Genomic DNA, 6,094 nt, shown 5'->3' on the forward strand with positions numbered 1-6,094 from the left:
CATCAAGAATACAAAGACACTCTTCTGGGGTCCAATAAGATTCATTATGTTAGAGCCACCAGTATATCTAACCCGTAGGAACAGATCACCACGATATCAGTAAACAAGAGAGGGTTCAGTGAACTTTAAGATAAACGTTATTATTTGTCCCCTACTCAGTCAGTCAGCTACGGGCATCCTTTGGCTAACAACATTCAAGTAAAAGGAGAGCAAGAAGAAGAAGAAGAAGAAGAAAAGAAGAAGAAGAGAAGGAGGTGGAGGAGAAGAAGAAGAAGAAGAAGGAGAAGAAGAAGGAGAAGGAGAAGAAGAAGAAGAAGAAGAAGAAAAAGAAGAAGGACAAGAAGAAGAGAAGGAAGGACAAGAAGAAGAAGAAGAAGAAGGAGGAGGAGGAGGAGGAGGAGGAGGGGAGGAGGAGGAGGAGGAAAGGGGGAAGAAGAAGGACAAGAAGAAGAGGAAAAAGGACAAGAAGAAAAAGAAGAAGTAGAGGAAAGAGATGGGAAGGAGCTTCCATCTCTGTGGGGGTCACGACTCATCCCCATACCCAACAGTATTTCCCATGCAACTGAAAACAGGTGCCCGAGTTATACGACAAATGGCAAATATTTCCTAGATATGGAAGATACTTCATGATCTGAGGGTGTTTGTATTATTCTTTTCATGGATAATTTGTATGCTGATCCAATATACTGTATATACTGTACTTAACAGCCATGCCACGTTGAGTACACCGCTTCCCGTCCGATCAGCGAAGTTAAGCAACGTTGGGTCTGGTTAGTACTTGGATGAGTGACCACCTGGGAACACCAGATGCTGTTGGCATAATGTTCTCCCTACGTGTCAAGTGGGGTTAGTGGAGGACTAGTGCCCCTCCCTGTAAAACAATTAACTCTAAGCCCTTGGCCACCCCGTTTGGGATACATGGCGTCTGGCAATGAATGAATGAATGAAAAAAAAAATACTGATAATGTGTAAATAAGTGTCTGTCGTGTTCATGTTTTATTTATTAGGTGAAGAAATTTTAGTTTTCTTTCCTAGACAGAGAAGCTACTTCGTGATTTATTAGGGTGTTTGTATCATTCTTTTCATATATAAATTGTATGCAAAATCCTGTATACTGTACTGTATATACGTACTAAAAACCTTTACTGATAATTTTTAAATAAAGTGTCTGCAGTGTTCATGTTTTATTGATTAGGTGAGGACATTATAGTTTTTTATCAGTGTGTGTTTAAACACCATGGAGAACGTTTATATTATCAGAATATACAGATATATTTCGTGATCCTGCCAGAATTATTGTGGCAGGGTTTTCAAACTCAGGAAAAACCGTACTGATATCTAAACTCATCAAATACTATGCAGAAAAGTTTTCAAACATATTTATCTGTGCTGTAAGCTATCACCCTTTTCAAGATGATCCAGTCATTGGTCGTAAAGTTTCTGTGCACAAAGATATAATTGACCCCTCAGTACACTCTACTCCACAAGGAAAATCACTACTCATATTAGATGATTTGTATTTAAAGGCAATGCAGAGTAAGATTGTACATGAATCTTTCATCAAGGGACGTCATTCAAACCAAAGTGTTGTATTAATATCTCAAACCTTTTTATGAGAGGTCCCTTTTCTCGTGACGTATCCCTTAATGCCATGCATTTTTTACTCCTTCGAATGCATGACTTGGATCAGGTGGAATGTTTAGCTTGTCAGATGTTTGGTAAACAATATGTGCCAGATATTCTTGAAATATACAGGCGAGCCACTATCAATAAACTTTATGGGTATTTACTAATTGATTTATATTTACTAATTGATTTATCTATAAAAACTCTCTCACAACTGCAATTTAGGTCAAACATTCCTGGAAAGCCTACATGTGAAGTAGTCTATACCTATGGAAATTAATAGCTTACTTCGAAACATATACTATGATCCTACATCACCTGCATCCTTGGGTAGTATTGAAAAATTATATCGAGCTGCCAAAAAAATAAACACTCTAGTGACTAAAACAGATGTGAAGAGATTTTAAAAGGTTCTAGAGTTTATACTCTGCATAAATTACAAAGAAAAAGATTATCACGACGAAACATTGTAGCAGCAGGACCCCGCATTGTTCTGACATGTGACCTGGCTGATATGAAGCACTTACGGAGGAAAAATAACGGTGTACAATATTTACTGGTATGTGTAGATTTCTCACGTTTCCTGTTTGTCCATCTCATTCAACGAAAAACTGGAGCTACTGTAACTAACTCTCTTTCAGGCATTTTAAGTAAACCAGAAGCACAGGTTACTCAAGACTATTCACAGACAGGGGGACGGAATTTTATAACAAAACGATGGAATCTTACTTGAAGAGGAAGAATATTACTCTGTATAGTGTTTACTCACACGAGACAAAGGCTAGTCTCTGTGAGCATGCCATAAAAACTCTGAAGCACAAAAATTATCGGTATTTAACTGCATACAACACTTTAAACTACCTACCCTTTCTAAGTACGCTGGTAAGCACTTACTATCTCACCCCTCATCGAGGCTTGAAGGGCAAGACACCTAATGAAATTCACAAGCTAACAGACTCCAGAGACTGGCGAATGCAGTTTACATTAATGTTTAAAAATCCTATCAACGTAAAAACACAGTTAATTTAGACTTGATTGTAGGGGACTTAGTACGAATAGTGACTTCGTCCAAGAGTAAGATCTTTGGAAAAGGATTTACTATACAGAATGTAGAAGAGATATTTCGCATTACTAAAATACACAGGAGTAAGTCAGGAAAATATACCTATGAGCTGGAAGACTGGGGTGGAGAAGCAATCAAGGGACTATTTTACAGAGAAGAAGTAATCCCTACTTTAGGCCCAGAATCCTACCCCATTGAAATATTAGAGACGGAAAAAGAAAGACGGATCTTTGCAATATTATATTCACTGGAAATCATTTCCAGATAGCTTTAACGAGTGGATAGATGACTCGGAGATCCAGAAAACCACTGATCTCCCGCCATCGTGAATTTATTCAGTTTCTGAAAGAAACCAAACCAAAGCTAAGAAGGAAATTAATTTCCAGGTGTCGCAAACCAGAGTTAGACTGCTTATCAGAGATATTTGCAATTTTCTTGAAGAAATACTTAACAAGAGATACGAAGGTAATAAGAAAGCTTCGTCCACACCAGTCTGTAATTCGAGAGTTTGCATTGAAACAAACACTTTTAAAGAGAAAAAGGCAGATCCTTACCTCTACTACTGGGGGGTCAATTCTAAGCAAGTTGCTACCCATTGCCAATACTGTATTAGGGAGTCTTCTTAAATAACGACAGTCAAAGAATTCTGTCTAGTACCAAGGTCTGTCTCAGACGGAAACAATTCTTTATGCATCTCCCATTCAAAGTCCCCAGGAAACTGCTTATCCTAAATCTTCTCATGTAATTGCCCCCGTTCAGCCTTCAAATACAGAACATCATCACTCACTCCAGGACACAATCAAAATACTACTTAAACCAGAAGTCCATCAGTATGCTTTTGGTATCTTATCACATTTACGAGAACACCCTTTAGTACACTGGGATGATATGGTTAATCTGATGTCTCCAATTCGCAACATTAATATTATAGATGTAATTCAGTACTGGGTAACCCGAAACAACACGTTTGATTCACGCAAAACAACTGACTTGCAAACTTGGGTGAAACTTGTAGATTTACCCGAGGCTTATATCAAGAATCCAAAGGCAAAGGAACAACTATTCGGGGGTGGGGTCACATCTTATCATAAAAATATAAAGCAAAGCTTTAAGAGGTGGGACTCATATTAAGTCCTTCATTACAGCCTGCAGGAACTGTCTGCCTTGAGATCTCGAGCAGAATGGATGTCTGTGGGAGAGGCTTGCAAGTCCATGATGGATTAAGGGAAATTCGTTTGGCCCACGCTCTCGCTAGATGTAGGGCCACGATTATCAATTCCCTTTTTGAGACTTATAACAGACTAGTTGGCGATTTAACAGTGGGTTGCTACAAGCAATATTGTCATAAAGACTTTGTAGTTACTTGTAGAGAAGTATATTTTAGACTTGTGGTCGAGCGGCTTTTATATCTTGTAGTAGTTTCCCCACCAGATGTCATGTAGTGACGGGAGAGGTAAAGAATAGTATGGGACTATTTTTATTTGTCTTGGAAATATTAAACAAGTATAAGAGTATAAGTCCCGGGTAGCTACCTCCCTGTCTCGCTATCTCTCTCTCTTTCTGTTCTAAGGCTAATCTCCGTCTCGACCTCTCTCTAGGGTCGCTTGTCTCCTTCTAAACTCTCTTTCCTAAAATCTGGTGTAGTAGGGGTGTGTCATGTATGTTCCTCATGGCAACCAGATCTTTCTCACGAGAGGACTGCTGACAGCTAACTGCATCATCTCCTTACTGGCCGCTGTCGTCAGCTTTCCTCCGTGTAAGCATGTTTAGCGCTGCTCGATTCTCGCAGACACAACACCTTCTCATCATTTGACTTCCTGCTTCTATCTGTCTCTCTATCTATCTATTTATCTATCTATCTATTATGTAGTCCTATATTTGCTCGGCCGCGCGAAAATGGCGTACCATCGACATTTAATAGTTATAATATATTAATACATACTACATACACATTATAATGAACTTATAAGCTAATTAAGTGAAATACATAATATTGTAAAGTAACATAATTGTATGAATATTGTATACATATATTATTCATAGTAAATAGTGATTATTCAGTAATACTACATTTTAAATAAGTTGTATACATATTGGAATAAATGCATTAAAGTAAATTATTTAACTGTAATACAGTATGTACTTGGGATATTATAGTGAAATGCATACATGCAAGAATAAAAAATAGTTTAAAATTAAGATTATTGTAAGAGTTATTAATATTTCATTCAAAGATAATGGTACTGGTCTGTCATATATGGGTCATTCTTCTTTGTATTATTATTATTATTATTATTATTTATTTATATATATATATATATATATATATATATATATATATATATATATAATTAATACTATATACAAAATATATACACTTCATTCAGGGTGGTTAACTGTGATGTTAACTCTCCCCCCACTAAACAATGACTCCAAATTAGCAATTCTTGCATGCATTCTGTGCATTGCCAACAGCAACACTGCAACTACAATGCAGATGATTATAAAGACAGAAGGTGCTTGGCTATACACATAATATGGGTTGAACATACTCAAACTCAAATCTTCCCAGGGCTTCATTGTTTCATTGATCAGCTGCATAGTTTCAAACTTAGGTGAAGTCAGCTTAATACTTGTGCTCATGTTTAAGTTCATATCAGGCAGTGGGTGGAAATGTTTGTGTGTATGGTTGATAATGGCGTAGTGATTGATGGTGGAAAAAGTAGACATGGATGGTGTAAATACCGCACAGTAGTCTGGTGCTATGTATAATCCTGAGGCTGATGTATGAGATGGTGGTATATCTGGACAGACTATGTAAACTGATGTGTTATGAGGGAAATAAAAAAACTGCGAGTGTCCAATGCGTTGATGGTGTACAAGTTTATCTGGAGCAAAAGTGAAGTTGCAATGATGATGAATATTGTTATTGCTGATGATAGCCATTTCACAAGGGACCGTATCAGTAGGCTGAAACGTGAAAATGTACGCAGGACAAAGATGAACAGCATGTAAGGATGTGCGGCACTTTCGCTCAGTCGTTGACTCACTTGCGAAAGTGACAGTGTCTCGTCTCTTGGAGACCATGATGAGTTCGGTGTCTGTGTTGATGTTGATGATGACCAAAGTGTTGTTGTTTCTATAGGGGAAGGGGTGTATTTGGTATACTGTGAACAGGTCTTCCGTGATGAATGGTACATGAACTATCACTGATGTTGGTGTTAGTGTTGCTTCTAAGTATGGGTAATATTGCATAAATTCCCTACTGCGGAACAATGGCTTCAATTTATGTTTATGTATGCCTTGACTAACTATCTGACGTAGCTCATGAACTGGGAGTAAGTCATTTGTGATCTTGCCATCACCAGCATTCGAAATTCCTTGCATAAGTGCCCTGAAATGATC

At 37.8% G+C, this 6,094-nt stretch overlaps 1 non-coding gene across 1 annotated transcript; it reads left to right on the plus strand.

Annotated features, from left to right (window-relative positions):
• The first annotated feature begins 700 nt into the window (after positions 1-700).
• Positions 701-819, plus strand: LOC145418208 (5S ribosomal RNA). Its single transcript, XR_013900662.1, has one exon. It is a non-coding gene; the product is annotated as a 5S ribosomal RNA (ribosomal RNA).
• The last annotated feature ends 5,275 nt before the right edge of the window (positions 820-6,094 follow it).

This window comes from Coenobita brevimanus, chromosome 112 (assembly GCF_032717465.1).
Source record: "Coenobita brevimanus isolate Jiangsu-jjx chromosome 112, ASM3271746v2, whole genome shotgun sequence".
NCBI classification, from domain to species: domain Eukaryota; kingdom Metazoa; phylum Arthropoda; class Malacostraca; order Decapoda; family Coenobitidae; genus Coenobita; species Coenobita brevimanus.